This window comes from Ranitomeya imitator, chromosome 3, assembly GCF_032444005.1.
Source record: "Ranitomeya imitator isolate aRanImi1 chromosome 3, aRanImi1.pri, whole genome shotgun sequence".
NCBI classification, from domain to species: domain Eukaryota; kingdom Metazoa; phylum Chordata; class Amphibia; order Anura; family Dendrobatidae; genus Ranitomeya; species Ranitomeya imitator.
The window spans coordinates 238,062,882-238,082,919 of record NC_091284.1 but is presented as its reverse complement, the minus strand read 5'-3'; the positions used below and the strand labels follow the sequence as shown (position 1 = coordinate 238,082,919).

Below are 20,038 nucleotides of genomic sequence, written 5' to 3'. Positions count from 1 at the left end.
GATTTGACCAAGAAGGGTGCTGATGTGGTCAATTGGTCTTCTGCTGCTGTGGAAGCTTTTCAAGAGTTGAAGCATCGTTTTTTCTTCTGCCCCTGTGTTGTGTCAACCAGATGTTTCGCTTCCATTCCAGGTCGAGGTTGATGCTTCTGAGATTGGAGCAGGGGCTGTTTTGTCGCAGAGAAGTTCTGATTGCTCGGTGATGAAACCATGCGCCTTCTTTTCCAGGAAATTTTCGCCTGCTGAGCGAAATTATGATGTTGGCAATCGAGAGTTGCTGGCCATGAAGAGGGCATTCGAGGAGTGGCGTCATTGGCTTGAAGGAGCTAAGCATCGCGTGGTGGTTTTGACTGATCATAAGAACTTGACTTATCTCGAGTCTGCCAAGCAGTTGAATCCTAGACAGGCTCGTTGGTCGCTGTTTTTTGCCCGTTTTGACTTTGTGATTTCGTACCTTCCGGGCTCTAAAAATGTGAAGGCGGATGCCCTGTCTAGGAGTTTTGTGCCCGACTCTCCGGGTTTATCTGAGCCGGCGGGTATTCTCAAAGAGGGAGTAATTGTGTCTGCCATCTCCCCTGATTTGCGGCGGGTGCTGCAAAAATTTCAGGCTAATAAACCTGATCGTTGCCCAGCGGAGAAACTGTTTGTCCCTGATAGGTGGACGAATAAGGTTATCTCTGAGGTTCATTGTTCGGTGTTGGCTGGTCATCCTGGAATCTTTGGTACCAGAGAGTTAGTGGCTAGATCCTTTGGTGGCCATCTCTGTCGCGGGATGTGCGTTCTTTTGTGCAGTCCTGTGGGATTTGTGCTCGGGCTAAGCCCTGCTGTTCTCGTGCCAGTGGGTTGCTTTTGCCCTTGCCGGTCCCGAAGAGGCCTTGGACACATATCTCTATGGATTTTATTTCAGATCTTCCCGTCTCTCAAAAAATGTCAGTCATTTGGGTGGTTTGTGATCGCTTCTCTAAGATGGTCCATTTGGTACCCGTGTCTAAGTTACCTTCCTCCTCTGATTTGGTGCCATTGTTCTTCCAGCATGTGCTTCGTTTACATGGCATTCCAGAGAATATCGTTTCTGACAGAGGTTCCCAGTTTGTTTTGAGGTTTTGGCGAGCCTTTTGTGCTAGGATGGGCATTGACTTGTCTTTTTCCTTGGCTTTCCATCCTCAGACTAATGGCCAGACCGAACGAACCAATCAGACCTTGGAAACATATCTGAGATGCTTTGTTTCTGCTGATCAGGATGACTGGGTGTCCTTTTTACCTTTGGCTGAGTTCGCCCTTAATAATCGGGCCAGCTCGGCTACCTTGGTTTCGCCGTTTTTCTGCAAATCTGGGTTCCATCCTCGTTTCTCTTCAGGGCAGGTTGAGTCTTCGGACTGTCCTGGTGTGGATACTGTGGACTGGTTGCAGCAGATTTGGACTCATGTAGTGGACAATTTGACCTTGTCCCAGGAGAAGGCTCAACGTTTCGCTAATCGCAGACGCTGTGTGGGTCCCCGACTTCGTGTTGGGGATTTGGTTTGGTTGTCTTCTCGTCATATTCCTATGAAGGTTTCCTCTCCTAAGTTTAAACCTTGTTTCATTGGTCCGTATAGGATTTCTGAGGTTCTTAATCCTGTGTCTTTTCGTCTGACCATTCCAGATTCTTTTTCCATTCATAACGTATTCCATAGGTCATTGTTGCGGAGATACGTGGCACCTATGGTTCCATCTGTTGATCCTCCTGCCCCGGTTTTGGTGGAGGGGGAGTTGGAGTATATTGTGGAGAAGATTTTGGATTCTCGTGTTTCTAGACGGAAACTCCAGTCTCTGGTTAAGTGGAAGGGTTATGCTCACGAAGATAATTCCTGGGTCTTTGCCTCTGATGTCCATGCTCCCGATCTTGTTCGTGCCTTTCATATGGCTCATCCTGGTCGTCCTGGGGGCTCTGGTGACGGTTCGGTGACCCCTCCTCAAGGGGGGGGTACTGTTGTGAATTCTGTGGCAGAGCTCCCTCCTGTGGTCACAAGTGGTACTTCGGCTGATTCTCTCTATGAGCTTCCGTTGGTGGAGGAGAGTGGTACTTTCCTTCCTCAGGTGATGTGGTGAAGTCGTTAGGTGCTGCTCTATTTAACTCCACCTAGTGCTTTGATCCTGGCCTCCAGTCAATGTTCTAGTATTGGATCTGTTTCCTCCTGGATCGTTCCTGTGGCCTGCTGCTCTGCATAGCTAAGTTCCGCTTTTGTTATTTTGTTTGCTGCTTTTTTCTGTCCAGCTTGCTTATTTGTTTTTTCTTGCTTGCTGGAAGCTCTGGGACGCAGAGGGTGTACCTCCGTGCCATTAGTTCGGTACGGAGGGTCTTTTTGCCCCCTTTGCGTGGTTGTTTGTAGGGTTTTGTGTTGACCGCAAAGTTACCTTTCCTATCCTCGCTCTGTTTAGAAAGTCGGGCCTCACTTTGCTAAATCTATTTCATCTCTACGTTTGTCTTTTCATCTTAACTCACAGTCATTATATGTGGGGGCTGCCTTTTCCTTTGGGGTATTTCTCTGAGGCAAGGAAGGCTTATTTTCTATCTTCAGGCTAGCTAGTTTCTCAGGCTGTGCCGAGTTGCATAGGGAGCGTTAGGCGCAATCCACGGCTACCTCTAGTGTGGTTGGAGAGGATTAGGGATTGCGGTCAGCAGAGTTCCCACGTCTCAGAGCTTGTTCTATGTTTTTGTGTTATTGTCAGATCACTGTATGTGCTCTGACTTCTATGTCCATTGTGGTACTGAATTACCAAATCATAACAGGGTACATATCTCATACAGGAGCCCTAACCACCTTATCTGTACACTCCTGACACAGCTTCTTCTCCCAACGAGAGGGAAGTTTCTTATTGCAGATGGCACATTTAAGGACCTTCTTAGCTGGGTTTTTGGGGCAGACTTGTCTTCCTAGGAAGAGAAGGGATAGAAGTAAAACTAAAAGGGACCCACTATCACTGAACCAGACCTTGGCAAGGACCCCCCCTCCACAGACTTACTGAGGCCCCTCCTCCCCCTCTGGGTCATGAGCAGGCGTCAGCAGGTTCAGTGTTATTTGCATGCTGTTCAGAAACCGGGAGGCTGTAGAAAGCCAAACCCAAAAGTGACTGCATTCCACAGTGGAACGCACGGCCTAGAAGTGACTTGCACGTAGTATGACATCACTTCCGGGTCGCCGAACAGCAGGTGCTGAGGGAGAGGAATCTGGAGAGCTCTGGGAGGCCTCAGGCTAAGGGGATCACTGGCCCTCTTTACCCCCGGTGGGAGTGCAGGTGGGCCAGGAAGGTCCCAAATCCACTGACCACAGGGGAATATGTGGGGAAAAAAATTATAGACAAATTCCTATTGAGTTTCAATTATTTTCAGTGCCATTTTCAAAGCCATAATCCAGGGTACTGTTGCAAAGCTGATTTCTACAAATTTAACTCATAGCTATGGAATGGGACATTATTTATATACATTACAAAAGAAATACATTTCATTACTCTGCGCCTGCCACAGGCTTGTCATGGATGAATATTATAACTGGATGACACATGGGAAATGATACATTTTCCAACAAAGCTGACATTTAAGATATATGTCAGATCCAACTAGAATTAAATATGATAATTTGCAACTGTCTTTTTTTCCCAAGACTTTCTAGAAAGATAAGTGTTTCCATGAATGTTAAATCTGGAGAAATTTATTGGTTTGTTAAAGTCTCTGGAGCAACTATTCCCCATATCAAAATGGCAGATTTGTGGTGTAACATTTGTTAATGGTGTTCAACATTTACATTGCAATGCAGCACATATCATATAGCAGAAGCAGTGGATAATGCTAGAAAGAAAATTTATATTTTGCATTTGCAATTATACCGAAACAGTACACAGATTTGACTGATGAAAATCTACATGGAGAAACTTTTCCGTAACATTAGAAGAAAATATAATTTTGCCTGGATATTAATGATTTTTTGTATGATTTTTATATAGAATCAGAATTAAAGCTCCTGTATATATTATAGAATTGAATAAATAGTAATTGTATAACATAATATTATAATACAAACCTGTCAAAATTGTTGCACCCGTCAGCAGGATCCAAGCTGCCATTCATAACAGCTTGTTTATTCTCAGTACTCCAGACATGGGAGAAGATTCATCTATATGTCTCTTGTTCCATATTAATCAAACTGCTGGAAACTTTTAATATTCTTGTGACTATTGCGGCTTGTCTCTTAAAGTTAGAGGCACAGACAAATCCGCATTGTATGACAAATTTATCAGTGTCATAGAACAGAATTTTCCCTTACAATAATATAGCATGAATATTAACTGGGGTAACACAATATTTCAACAAAACGCAAATATGCAATGAGGCATCAATCTTGAGATTTAATGAGATATAAAGAGATACAATGAGATATAAAGTTATGAGGATTGTCTCATTTGAATGTTATAAAGGGGCAAAGGTGTCGAAGATAGAGATCATCCACTTGAACTCTGTACTGTATGAACCTGAGGCCTGTTGGACCCTACCCATCTATATATTACATGGAAAGCCTATTATCGGAATCGCTGCCATGTAACGCTATGCAATGTTACATTTGCCTTACTAGGGCAACTTCTTGCTTATCCCAGAAACTAGTAATAAGCAAATCAGACAAAATTATAATTCACCTTTTTGCACAGATTTTGCAGGGAAAGAGAAGTTATTATTCACAAATTGAATATTCTTTACTATGCTCTGAGGTCCCATCGAGCGAAAACAAATTAGAAAAAAATCATGCTTTGGTGAATGTGGATTTTCATAATAATCAAGTAGATTCAATTCCACTCAAATATGTTCACTCTTCTCTACCTCTATGTATTAGACAAAAGTTTAAGAATTTCAGTGATCAAGAACAGAATGCTATCAAGACTGAGCAGTGGCTTCTTTTCAACAAAAAGGAAAAAAATCAGTTTAAATAAATGAAATTGCTTAATTCTGCTCAAGAAGACTAACTTCCTCTAACCTTTTGACAGTAAATTTTATTATGTATGATGGCCCTTTACGGCTGGCCATATTGGTGAATTTTGGCAAATGCTGATTTTTGCTAAATTTGAGTAGAATTCAATGCCATTCGAATATATTTGCTAATCTTTACCAAAAACATTACCTGTTTGACTCGAGTGCCAGGAAATAGACCCAATACAATCAGCTAAGTAGTACACAACATAGGAATACCAGGAATGTGCTGGCAATACTTGAAAGAAACTGTTTTTCTATTTTATATTTAGTGGCATTGCCCTAGTTTCATGAAAATACTGTCAACACAGCATTGTTGTCAGTGACAGTCTGAAAAGTAAGATATGCAAAATTGATAAAATGAATAAACTCTTGAGTTCAGAAACCCAAATTTGACAAATTTGTAAACATAAGACGCCATAGGATACAAAAATGGACCCAATCTAATTTCATCCCAACTAGAACAGTCACACCTTATTACTATTATTATGTGTCACTGGGTGAGAAGAATCTTCGAAGCCTTTGGTCCAGATCAGACAGCATAATGCAGCATGGACTGGTAACATGGATGAAGCAAGGTAACTGGTTGGGACTGTAGAAATGTTCGAACTGGAATGGGGGCTTGGGGAATTGAGGTTGTAGAATCGTGGCTCATACGGATCAATGAAGCAGAGTAAAGGTAACAGCAAAGTGGAGCTGTCAATGTAACAGAGCTTAGTTGGCTACCAGGCCCATGGTAGAGATGGGTCAAAGTTCAGTGAACTGCAGAACTCTGCAGCACTGCAGAGAATCACAAGTAGGGAAGGAGAACAGTCTAGCTATATGGCAAATCTGGGTGTTTCAGGAGCCATAATTCAGGTAATGTAGCAGAGCCCAGAGATGTAACAAAGATAGGTTTGTCAGAAGAGGCACAAGTAGTTACTGATTGCACATTAGAGCTGTGATTGTCAGGGGACTCATAATTAGAGATGAGTAAATATTTCAATAGTCGGTTCGGCTCATGATTTTGCAATATTCGCCGATTTAATCGCCGTGTATAGCCAAACATACACAGCGCAAAAGCCAGTGTTTCTCTTGCTGTATGACAGCATGAGCGCTCAGCTGTGATAGGAAAAGGCACATCTATTAGATGCACCAATTCTGGCACTTTGTCTGGCTCTTCCCACTTGCCCTGTAGCGGTGGCAAGTGGGGTTCATATTTGTGGAATTGATGTCACCTTTGTATTGTCAGGTGACATCAAGCCCACAGGTTAGTAATGGAGAAGCCTCTGAAAGACACTTATCCATTACTAACCCTATAGTTGTATGGTAAATAAAGACACAGCCAAAATAAAGTTAGAAATATGACTAAACAGTTTTCGATTTTGTTTAAAAATAACAAACACAGTTATACTCACCAAATGGCTATTCCACCATGGGACAGAATGACTGCCAGGTGAGGGATATTGTTGATTTTTTATTTTAGTTTTATTACAGGAGACCAAGGGTTTCGGTGGAATTAGGTGTTAGGTTAATATAACTGTGTTTGGTATTTTCAAATAAAATGGAAAATGGTTTAGTCTTATTTCTGATAAAGGACTTTATTCTGGCTGTGTCTTTATTTACCATACAACTATAGGATTAGTAATGGATAGGTGTCTTATAGATGCCTCTCCATTAGTAATCCGTGGGCTTGATGTCACGGAAAATACAAAGGTGACATCAACCCCACAAATATGAACCCCACTTGCCACCACTCGAGTGAGAATCAGCGCATCTAATAGATGCACCTTTTCTGGGCAGCTGTGGGCTTCTATTTTTAGGCTGGGGAGACCAATATCCATGGCCCCTTACCAGCCTGAGAATACTGGCCCCCAGCTATCTGCTTCAGCAATGCTGAAAAGTGTGGGACCACACGCCATTTTTTTCTTCACAAACCACTATTCTTGATAACCAGTCTTGCTGAAGCTGACAGCTGAGGGTTGCAGCCCACAGCTGTGAGTTTTGCCTGGCTGGTTATCAAAAATACAGGGGAACATCACGCCGTTTTTTGTTTATTTATGTATTTATAGTGCAGCCGGTGACTGATGAATACTCTCATCCACCGCTCCTGCTGTCACTGTTATTAGCAGCAGCAGGTGGCGGATGTGGGAGTAAGGTCGGCGTCACACTACCGTAAAATACGGGCTAGTGCTATGCGAGAAAACATTGCATAGCACTCGGACCAGTGTTAACTTATGGGGCAGCTCCCATCACCATTTATTTTCTCAGGCATATTTAGCGTGCGTGTAAAATCGTAGCATGCTGCGATTGTCACCGAGACTCGGCCGAGACTCGACAATGCAAGTCAATGGGCAGCACGGTGGTGCAGTGGTTAGCACAGCAGCCTTGCAGCGCTGGAGTCCAAACCCCACCAAGGACAAAATCTGCAAAGAGTTTGTATGTTCTCTCCGTGTTTGCGTGGGTTTCCTCCGGGTACTCTGGTTTCCTCCCACATTCCAAAGATATACCGATAGGGAACCTAGATTGTGAGCCACAACGGGGACAGTGATGATAATGTGTGCAACCTGTAAAGCGCTGCGGAATATGTTAGCGCTATATAAAAATAAAGATTATTATTATGGGTGTGAGAAAAAAAATTGCACTTCACTCAGACCATGCGAGTGCTGTCCGATTTTCACGCATCGGTTTTCTTAGAAAAGCACCTCAATTCATGTGCCGCATATAGTAAAATCACACTGACAGTTTAGAATAGAATAGATGGAATAGATATATACACATAGTATACATAGATATATAAATGTCAGTGACATACACAGCTATACATTGTAAGACTCATGTCGGTGTGGTAGTTGGGGGCAGGTATATCTCGCCCAGGTATTTGTCCTATGTGAATTAGGCCACTCAGTATCTTCAGGATGCTAATGGGTTAACAAGTGCAGGAATAAAGGATGACCAGCTGGGGGTTTCCAGCGTCAGCCTGGGGCACACAGATTGCCTGTCTGTGTGAGACAAACGTGAGTGAGAGCTGTGTTCAAGAATTGTGTGTTGTTAGCTGAGTGGGAGAAGCCCCCCCAGTTGTTGAGATAGCAATGTGTTGGTTTAGTTAGCGCCGGACAGGCTAGGATTTATTTTTATGTTTTGTTTTATCTATGTTGCTTTCACGTTAATAAATCTGACCTGAGGTCAGCCTGCTCAGAAAACCTGCTGTACGCCTCAGATTCATTGCACAAACCACGTGACCTTTGACCCCAGCAAAGGCGATCCCGGAGTGTTGTGTCACATTGTGGTGGAGAACACGGGCATACCGTGGCACAGGCGACAGCATGGAAGACGTGGTGAAAGCCCTAGTACAGTCCACTGCCGTACAGCAGCAGGCCACTGTCGCACAGCACGAAGCTAATCGCTTGATGGCCGCACAGCTGAAGGAGTTAGTGGACATGACGGTTGCAGACCGCCAACTTCTCCAACAGGTGGCGCAGCGCCTGGTGAGCATGCCTGACGCTGACCCAGAAGCAGAGTCCAGAAGGATCCATGTGAGTCGATACTGGCAAAAGCTGACTGCAGAAGATGACGTCGAGGCATACCTGACAACGTTTGAGCGGACGGCATTGAGAGAGAAGTGGCCGAAGGCACGATGGGCTGATTTGATTGCCCCGTTTCTCTCCAGCGAGGCCCAAAAAGCTTACCATGATTTGGACCCGGAGGTCGCCCAGGACTTTGAGAAGCTGAAAGCTGAGATCCTGGCCCGGCTGGGTGTGACGACGGCTGTCCGGGCACAGAGGGTACATCAGTGGACATACCAGCAAGATAAACTGGCGCGGTCTCAGATGTTCGACCTGATCTACTTGACAAAGAAGTGGCTGCAACCCGAGGTACTGACAATACCCGAAATAATCCAGCGGGTTGTCCTGAGAGTACTACCACCAGCGCTGAAAAGTTGGGTAAGCCAAGGAAATCCCACGACAGTGGATCAACTTGTGGAGTTGGTCGAGCGTTATTCCGTGGCAGAAGGACTTCCCGACGACACCGCCAGCCCCCGGTCTGTGCCTCCTCCTCGTGGAACCGGTAAGACTGTTCCAGGGACCACGGGTGAAGGAAAATCGCTTAAAACTGTGGGGGAGGAACCCGGGACTGCTCGCACCCCGAGACCGAGAGTATTGGACGGTGGTCTCAGTAGGGGACCTGTTAGGTGTTTCCGCTGCCATGAGAAGGGCCATGTTTCTGCGAACTGTCCTGTTACCACTGAACCCATGCAGTGTGACGTTATAGACTCTAAAAAACGCATGTCTTTGGTTACACGGCTAGTGAGTGTGAATGCGGGTCAAAATGATACAGCGAAACACCTGTGTGAATTATCTGTTGATGGGAAAAATGTTGTGGCATTACTAGACTCTGGAAGTGTGGTGACTCTGGTGAAAGCTAGTCTGGTGGCACTTCCATCTGGTCCGTCTGACAAGTTTTCTGTAACGTGTGTGCATGGTGACACCTGCTCGTACTTAACAGCGGTCATATGGATTTCCACTGCCTATGGGTCAGTGCAGCACAAAGTGGGACTCGTTCCCGCATTGTTACAGATTGTAATCCTGGGCAGGGATTTTCCCTATTTCTGGCAGTTGTGGGAGAATCAGTTGCTCCTTCACGGTAGCTGTACCCGTGAATCTTCTCCCATGCCATCTGGAGGTCCCGAGTCCCTAGAGGAGACCCCACAGGAAGATGTTGCTGGGGAGGTTAGTGAATCTAACCTTCAGTACCCCTTCTCCGTCATGGCGGGGGAAACGGAGGAAACTGAGGAACCTCAGCGAGAGGCGGAGGCAGACAGCCATCCGGCACCCTGCCTGCCAGATTTGGGAGTCCAGTTGGATGACTTCCACAGAAAGCAAATGAAAGACCCTACCCTGACTCCGGCTAGGAAAAATGTAAAAATGATAGATGGGGTACCCGTAGAACCTGACACTAAGCTAGCGTACCCGTATATGGTTCTTGAAAATGATTTGCTCTACCAGGTAGAAAAAAAAGGGGAAGACACAGTGCAACGGTTAGTGGTACCCAAACCTTATCGGTGGAAGGTACTGGACTTGGCCCACGGACATATAATGGGGGGACATCTGGGGGTACAGAAAACCACAGAAAGGATATCGCATTGTTTTGTGTGGCCTGGAATACATAATGATGTGCGTAACTATTGTGAGTCCTGTCCAGAGTGCCAAATCTCGGTACCTAAACCTCGGTTCCATAGCCCTCTGGTACCCCTTCCTATCATTGGAGTCCCTTTTGAGAGAATTGGAATGGATTTGGTTGGGCCCCTTCCCCGATCCGCACGTGGGCACCAACATATCCTCGTCATCGTGGACTATGCCGCTCGTTACCCGGAAGCCATCCCTTTGCGTAACACAGCTACCAAGACGATCGCCAAGGAATTGGTACAAGTGTTTAGTCGGGTGGGAATTCCAAAACAGATACTCACCGACCAGGGGACTCCCTTTATGTCGAGGGTAATGAAGGAGCTCTGCAGACTCTTACAAATAGACCCGTTGCGTACGTCTGTCTATCACCCTCAAACAGATGGCCTGGTTGAGCGGTTCAACAAAACCTTAAAACAGATGCTCCGGAAGGCGATAGACAAAGATGGGAAGAACTGGGATTACTTGTTACCCTATTTGCTGTTTGCCATTAGGGAAGTTCCCCAGTCTTCCACAGGGTTTTCGCCTTTCGAACTGTTGTACGCCCGTCGTCCCCGGGGACTGTTGGACGTCGCAAAAGAAAGCTGGGAAGGTCAAGTCACTCCCTTTAAAATGGTGATCGACCATGTAACACAAATGCAGGACCATATTGCTGCTGTCATGCCCATTGTTAGGGACCATATGTTACAGGCCCAGGGAGCCCAGAGGCAAAGTTATGATAGAGGCGCTAAGGTCCGTACATTTGCATCCGGGGATAGGGTGTGGGTCCTAATCCCTACGGTGGATAGTAAATTTCTGGCGAAATGGCAGGGCCCATTTGAGGTCCTGGAAAGAGTTGGTGAAGTGAACTATAAAGTGTACCAGCCTGCTAAGAGAAAACCAGAACAGATTTATCATGTGAATCTGATAAAACCCTGGAAAGACCGCTCTGCCCTAACGGCGGATCTGCCCCGTCCGGTTTGTTCACCTACCGTACCGGAGGTGCAGGTTGCCGAGACTCTCTCGGAACGACAAAAATCTGAGGTTAAGCAGTTTTTGTTACAGAACCGACAGTTTTTCTCAGAAAAACCTGGCCGGACTAAGCTAGTGAAACATGAGATTGTCACAGAGCCTGGCGTCACAGTTCATGTGAAGCCCTACCGGATTCCGGAAGCACGCTGTGAAGCTGTCTCCTGGGAAGTGATGACAATGTTGGACTTAGGAGTCATTGAGGAGTCGCACCTCGCCTGGTCCAGTCCAATTGTGTTGATACCTAAACCGGATGGCTCTATACGGTTTTGTAATGACTTTAGGAAACTGAATGCGGTTTCTAAATTTGATGCGTACCCTATGCCCCGGGTCGATGAGTTGATCGACCGGCTTGGTAAAGCCCGATACATTACAACCCTGGATTTAACAAAGGGGTACTGGCAGATTCCTCTGGCCGAGGCGGCCAGAGAGAAGACGGCATTTGCTACACCGGAAGGTCTGTTCCAGTATGTCTACATGCCATTTGGACTTCACGGAGCTCCTGCAATGTTCCAGAGATTGATGGATCGAGTCTTGAGGCCCCACAGACAGTACCTGGATGACATCGTAATTTACAGCATGGACTGGGAAACTCACCTCCGGAAGGTACAAGCGGTGATTGATGACCTGCGAGATGCAGGCTTAACGGCAAACCCCAAGAAATGTCACATCGGGCTTGAAGAAGCCCGATACTTGGGCTACGTTATTGGCAGAGGAGTGGTTAAACCCCAGATCGACGAAATACAGGCAATCCAGGGCTGGCCACAACCAGTGAACAAAAAACAAGTACAAGCTTTCCTGGGGATTGCCGGCTATTATCGCCGGTTCATACCCAATTTTGCAGCCATGGCTACCCCCTTGACGGATCTTACCAAAGGGAGGGGTTCCGTCATGGTAAAATGGACCTCAGCTGCTGAAGAGGCCTTCCACAGCCTGAAACGGGCTTTGTGCTCTCAGCCCGTACTAGTGACTCCTGATTTCAGCAGCGAGTTTGTGGTACAAACTGATGCCTCTGATACTGGTGTTGGAGCTGTACTTTCCCAGGTGAGGGACGGAGTCGAACACCCGGTCCTCTACCTCAGCCGGAAACTGAATGTACATGAGCAGAGGTATGCAGTGGTTGAAAAAGAGTGCCTAGCCATTAAATGGGCTCTCGACTCCCTCAAGTATTACCTGGCCGGTAGGAAGTTTAGGCTGGTCACGGACCATGCCCCTCTCAAGTGGATGCACCTCCACAAGGACCGTAATAGTCTGGTAACCCGGTGGTTCCTTGCCCTGCAGGCTTACTCTTTTACGGTGGAGCACCGACCTGGGGTGCAGATGGGGAACGCCGATGCCCTGTCCCAAGTGCACTGTTTCAAGAGTGTTCTTGCTCGACCGGAGTGGTCTGAGCAAGGGGGGGGGATATGTAAGACTCATGTCGGTGTGGTAGCCACTCAGTATCTTCAGGATGCTAATGGGTTAACAAGCGCAGGAATAAAGGATGACCAGCTGGGGGTTTCCAGCGTCAGCCTGGGGCACACAGATTGCCTGTCTGTGTGAGACAAACGTGAGTGAGAGCTGTGCTCAAGAATTGTGTGTTGTTAGCTGGGTGGGAGAAGCCCCCCCAGTTGTTGAGATAGCAACGTGTTGGTTTAGTTAGCGCCGGACAGGCTAAGATTTACTTTTATGTTTTGTTTTATCTATGTTGCTTTCACGTTAATAAATCTGACCTGAGGTCAGCCTGCTCAGAAAACCTGCTGTACGCCTCAGATTCAATGCACAAACCACGTGACCTTTGACCCCAGCAAAGGCGATCCCGGAGTGTTGTGTCACAACATGTACAGTAATTTACACACTGCACTAGTTGCTTTTGTCACTGACATTTATATAGCTATCTATTCTATATGTATTTACTGTATGTAATCCATGTCTTCTATCCTGTTGGCTCCTGCAGTGATATTACAGTACACGGCAAATGAATTGCTGGCTTTTCTTCTATGTATGTATGTAATATATATACATACACTACCGTTCAAAAGTTTAGGGTCACTTAGAAATTTCCTTATTTTTGAAAGAAAAGCACACTTTTTTTCCAATGAAGCTAACATTAAATGATTCAGAAATACACTTTATTCATTGTTAAAGTGGTAAATGACAATTCTAGCTGCAAACGTCTGGTTTGTAATGCAATATCTTCATTGGTGTAAAGAGGCCCATTTCCAGCAACCATCACTCCATTGTTCTTATGGTACTTTGTGTTTGCTAACTGTGTAAGAAGGCTAATGGATGGATAGAATACCCTTGAAAACCATTGTGCAAGTATGTTAGCACAGCTGAAAACAGTTTGGTTGATAAGAGAACCTATAAACCTGAATTTCCTTTGAGCTAGTTGAGAATCTGAAGCATTACATTTGTTGGTTCCATTAAACTATCAAAATGGCCAGAAAAGTGTCATGTGAAACTTGACAGTCTATTCTTGTTCTTAGAAATGAAGGCTATTCCATGCAGAAATTGCCAAGAAACTGAAGATTTCCTACAACGATATATACTACTCCCTTCAGGGGAGAGCATAAACAGGCTCTAATAAGAGTAGAAAGAGAAGTGGGAGGCCCCGTTGCACAACTGAGTAAGAATACAAGTACATTAGAGTCTGTAGTTTGAGAAATCGACGCCTCACTGGTCCTCAACTGTCAGCTTCATTAAATAGTACATGCAAAACACCAGTGTCAAGTTCTACAGTGAAGAGGAGGCTCCGGGATGCTGGTCTTCAGGGCAGAGTGGCAAAGAAAAAGCCATATCTGAGACTGGCTAATAAATGGTAATACAAAAAGATTAATATGTGCAAAAGAACACAGACATTGGACAGAGGAAGATTTTAAAAAGTGTTATGGACATATGAATCCAAGTTAGAGGTGTTTGGATCACACAGAAGAATATTTGTGAGGTGCAGAACAACTGAAAAGATGCTAGAAGAGTGTCTGACACCATCTGTCAAGCATGGTGGAGGTAACGTGATGGTCTGGGGTTGCTTTAGTGCTGGTAAAGTGGGAGATTTGTACAAGGTAAAAGGGATATTGAATGAGGAAGGCTATCACTCCATTTTGCAACGCCATGCCATACCCTGTGGACAGTGCCAATTTCATCCTACAACAGGACAATGACCCAAAGCCCACCTCCAAATTATACAAGAACTATTTAGGGAAGAAGCAGGCAGCTGGTATTGTATCTGTAATGAAGTGGCCAGCGCAGTAACCAGATCTCAACCCCATTGAGCTGTTGTGGGAGTAGCTTGATTGTATGGGACGCAAAAAGTGCCCATCAAGCCAACCCAACTTGTGGGAGGGGTTTCTGGAAGCATGGGGTGAAAATTCTACGGATTACATGAGCAAATTAACTGCTAGAATGCCAAAGGTCTGCAATGCTGTAATTGCTGCAAAGGGAGCATTCTTTGACAATAGCAAAGCTTGAAGGAGAAAATTATTATTTCAAATAAAAATCTTTTTTTCGAACCTTGTCAATGTCTGGGCTAGATTTTAAATTCATTTGGCAACTCATTTGATTAATAAAGGTATGAGTTTACATGGAAAACAAAAAATTGCCTGGGTGACAATAAACTTTTGAACGGTAGTGTATATATATATATATATATATATATATATATATATATGTAGTACTCGACGTACGACGTTGATCCGTTCTTATGTGGCGTCGTAAACCGAATTTCGACGTAAGTCAGACCATACGTTCATACAGCACTGTACCATAATAACAGTACAGTACTGCAAACACTTAGCCTATCCAAACACCTATCCTAACACAGTACCCTACATAATTATCAATAAACATAGGTACAGTAAAATATTGTGCAGTACAGTACGTTTAATAATGAAATACTGTACTGTAAGTGCTGTAACAGTAATAAACAGTGTACTGTAATAAACAAAGATAACAATTCCAAAGAGAGAACAGGCTTATTGGGAGGAAGCTGCAGAAGGTGCTGAAGATACTGGGGCAGGTGAGTCAAGAGGGGCACCTGAGGTAGAGGGTACAGGTACAGGATCTGTTGCAAGATCTGTTGCAGGCCTCCCTACCTTCTTGAAGTACTGCTGCAGGTTAGTTTGGAAGGAGACCATCTTCTTCTCCTCCAAGATCTCCTTGTAACACCTAAGGGAATCCATGACTCCTCTGGCAACCCTAGTGTACCTTTCCATGTTGGGATCCTCAGCCTCAAACCTTGACAACCCTTCCTGTATCAGGGCAAAACCTCCTGCCAAGCCCTGCCTTGTAAATCTCTTAGGTTCTGAGATTGGTATGTCTTCCTCTTCCTCTATCATCTGCTTCTCCAGTTGAATAAGGTCCTCAGCAGATAACTCCCCTCCATGAGATGGCAGTAGCTCTGTGACATCATCCTCCTCCACCTCCAGATTCATTGTCTTACTCATATCAACAACGTTCTTTATGACACTAGTCACTGACTCTTGGACCTCTGTGACATCATTCACAAATTGGGGACACAGTTTTTTCCACACACCATTCATACTGGTCTGCTTAACCTCATCCCAGGAATCAGCAATGTTATTCACAGCATCAAGGATGTTGTATGTTTTCCAAAAGTCCTTTAGCGTCAAGTCCTTATTCTTTTCAGTTGCTGCTAAAGCATTACCAATGAACCTTCGGAGGTACTAGGCCTTGAATGTAGCAATGACTCATTGGTCCATAGGCTGTATTAGGGCAGTTGTATTAGGTGGAAGGTAAATCACCTTGACATTAGGGTTAAAGTCATCCAGATGGGCAGGGTGTCCAGGGGCATTGTCCAGAATTAGCAACACCTTAAAGGGGACATCCTTGGAGGTACAATACCGTTCCATGCCTGGCACAAAATGGTTAGTGAACCAGTCATCAAACACTGCAAGTGTCTCCCATGCCTTCCTATTAGACTTCCAGATGACTGGTAGTTGACCCTTTGAAATGCCCTTGAGTGCCCTTGGATTCTCAGCCTGATACACCAGCATGGGCTTCAGTTTGTAGTCGCCAGCAACATTGCCCCCAAGAAGCAAAGTCAGTCTCTCCTTGCCGACTTTATGACCTGGTGCTGACTTCTCCTCCTTGGCGATGTACGTACAGTTAGGCAAACATTTCCAAAACAAGCCTGTCTCATCCACATTGAACACTTGTTGAGCACAGTACCACCCTCCTCAATTATCTCAGCCAATGCTTTAGGAAACTCAGTTGCTGCTTTCTCATCAGCACTAGCAGCTTCACCTTGCACTTTAACGTTATGGAAATTGGCACGATCCTTAAACCTCATAAACCAACCCTTAAGGTACCTTCACACTCAGCGACGCTGCAGCGATACAGACAACGAGCAGATCGCTGGAGCGTCGCTGTTTAGGTCGCTGTAGAGATGTCAAACACAGCAGCTCCAGAACGATGCAGGAGCGATCCAGTGACGTAAGGGTTACTCACTTATCGTTCTCACAGGTCGTCACAGGTCGTTAGCTCCATGTAAATCATTGCAGGCATCCTTGCTTTTGCTGTCAAACACTACGATACACGCTGATCTGACGACCAAATAAAGTTCTGGACTTCTAGCTCCGACCAGCGATATCACAGCAGGATCTAGATCGCTGCTGCGTGTCAAACACAACGAGATCGCTATCCAGGACGCTGCAACGTCACGGATCGTTGTCGTTCTCGTTGTAAAGTTGCTGAGTGTGAAGGTACATTTACTCGCCACAAATTCTTCACTTTCACTTCCTTCCCCCTTTTCTCTTTTCAACGCCTCAAACAGTTGCCTAGCCTTCTCTTGAATAACCATAAGGCTCACAGGGATACGGCGTTTATTTTGGTCCTCCAACCGAAGCACTAATAATCTTTCCATCTCAATAATAAGCCCACTACGCTGCTTTGTTATCACTGTCGCTTTCATAGGAGCAGATCCTTTCACATGTTCAAGGACACGAACTTTATCCTTAATAATCGTAGCGACAGTCGAACGACTAAGTCCTAATGACCTGCCAATTTCTGTTGGTGTTTCCCCCTTATCAGATCGCCTTATGATAACCACTTTCACCTCCATGGTGATGGACTTCCTTTTCTTTGATGCACTGGTATCAGATGAGTCTAGTTTACGTTTGGGAGCCATCATGAAGAATGTTATGGCGTGCGGGAGACTCGTTTTCCTCATGTAACCGGGTACAGTGTACAGTACTGGACTCTATTCATTTGCCGCTGCACGTAGTTGCACTTAGTTTGACTTACGACGCAAAACAGCGTAAGTTGGAAGGAGGCGTCGTATAAAGCGTTGTAACTAGAGTTGAGCGACTTTTACTTTTTTCGGATCGAGTCGGGTTTCGCGAAACCCGACTTTGTCAAAAGTCGGGTCGGGTGAAATCGGCCGATTATTGTGAAAAGTCGGGGGCCGACTGAAACACAAAACCCAATGCAAGTCAATAGGGAATCAAAGTCGGCAGTGAGTGGAGGACAGGAAAACGCCTACAGTGCCCATTTTAAAGCCAAAAACATCAATTCTTATGACTTAAGCTTGTCAATCTTAATTTACTTTATAATAATAGTTTGGCATTGAAAACTGGGGTCATTTGGCTAAAGTTGTGGGGGGGTAGGGCTGGCTCAAGATTTTCGTGGGCCCAGGAAACGCGGAATACGTCACGGCGGTGGAGCAGGAAGAGGTAAGTATTTCAACTTTGCAAGTGCTGTGCTCCTGAGCAAGCATGGGGGGCCCACTCGTTGGCACTGGCACAGGGCCTCTCATAGTAAGGCGGTGTGTTTGACGGTGGGTGGCGCCTCCCACTGGCAGAAACACTTTTGCTTACTATGAGGGGCCCTGTGCCAGTGACATCGCCAACGAGTATGCCCCCATGAAGGAACCTGCACTTTCATCTGCACCATCCTCTTTGTCCCCGTGTAAGGTGGTATAGTACGCGGGAAGGGGAACCTGACTTTCATCAGGGTCAGATTCTCGCTGTGTAGAGTGCAAGGGGAATGTAATGGTCTGGGTCAATGTACCAGCAGACTCATCTAGCAGCGGCTGGGCAATGGGCAGGATGAGGAGGAAACACAGATATAGGCCCAAATAATAAAGTAGGCTAAATGCAGTTCAAAATTGGTAACAGGACTAAACAGGCGGCATTGCTTTGTTCAGTGGAGGACAACTGTAAGGAGTGGCAGACTCAGTTAGTAGGCCCAAATAATAAAGTAGGCTAAATGCAGTTCAAAATTGGTAACAGGACTAAACAGGTGTCATGGCTTTGTTCAGTGGATTACAACTGTAATGAGTGGCAGACACAGTTAGTAGGCCCGAATAATAAAGTAGGCTAAATGCAGTTCAAAATTGGTAACAGGACTAAACAGGTGGCATAGCTAGGTACAGGGGTGGGCTCCTCTGCTGAGTAGCAGACAGTGGTAGTAGGCGCAAAGTATTACCTGGTCTAAATGGAGGCCAGGGTCCCTGTATATTTTAACTATCATCTATCATTTCAACAAATTTGTATTGGCAGTGCCATTGAAGGATTTAACAGCACAGACTTCACAATGGTGAAGCAGGGAGAGGTAAGTATTTCAAGTGGTAGAGCACTGTTCGAGCTGGGGGGAACACTCTCTCGTGGGTGGCGGTACTGGCACAGGGCCCCTCATATTACGACAGTGTGTCTGACGTTGGTTGTGCACCACCACCGTCAGAGACACTTCATTATACTATGAAACTATAAAAATGGCCTATGGTGGACATTCAGCAGCTGCAAATGGAGGAATTGGAGAAGTCAGTAAGAGGAGGCCAAAAGCAAGACATTTTTCAGGCAAGCTACGCGTCAGCAGGGGAAGGTGAGGCAAAATAATTTGAAATCCATGATTGGTTCATTTTAATGAAGGTTAGATCATCAACATTCTGAAGAGGAGGTGAAAAAGCTAGAGGCTGAGTCAGCAAGGAAAGCGAAAACTTTTTCCTGCTTCTCCGGCTTTAAAAGCTGTTTTCCTACTCCCAGATAAGGGAGCCTTCGAGGCCTTGTGTAGCCAGACGATGACGCTGGCTCAAAACCTCCAGCCTTAGGTGCTATTATGATTTTGCCACTACCACCAGATGCACCACCATCACCACCACCATCAGTACCAGTTGGCAACCACCGGACACGAGCTCTTCCACCAGACTTCCTCATTTTTTTGAAAATCTAACCAAAATAACAACCGTTATATGGCACTGAAAAACAAGGTAGAAGGTGTATATAAACTTGTTGAGGATTTAAATCTCCCTTTTTTTTTGGAGACTGAACCAAAACTCAGGCCCAGTGTATATAACAACGCAATCTAAGTGGCAGAAAGTGGCTGGTTGACATACGACAAACTAACAGGACTGAAGTATATCCACTTTGTGAGAATTTGAATCTCACTTTTTTTTGGGGGGGGGAGACTGAACCAAAACTCAGGCCCAGTGTATATAACAACGCAATCTACGGTAAGTGGCAGAAAGTGGCTGGCTGACATACGACAAACTAACAGGACTGAAGTATATCCACTTTGTGAGAATTAGAATCTCCCTTTTTTGGGAGACTGAACGAAAACTCAGGCCAAGTGTATATAACAATGCAATCTAAGTGGCAGAAAGTGGCTGGCTGACATACAACAAACTAACAGGACTGAAGTACCGTATTTTCCGCTTTGTAAGACGCACTTTATTTCCCCCAAATTTGGGGGGGAAATGTGGGTGCGTCTAACAAAGCGGATATACCGCTTACCATTACAGGCTGGGAGGAGGGGGTGTCCGCCGCCGCTACCGCCTGCCGCCGCTGTCGTCCGCCGCCACTGCCGGGGTTGTCCGCTGCTGCCCCGGGTGATGCTGAAGGCTCCGGTGCTGCGGGGGGCTCTGGCGACATATTGTGAA

At 45.5% G+C, this 20,038-nt stretch overlaps 1 pseudogene; it reads right to left on the bottom strand.

The window, feature by feature from the left end:
- Nucleotides 1-15,116: 15,116 nt before the first annotated feature.
- LOC138671589 (tigger transposable element-derived protein 1-like) lies at nucleotides 15,117-17,332 on the bottom strand (annotated as a pseudogene).
- Nucleotides 17,333-20,038: the final 2,706 nt, after the last annotated feature.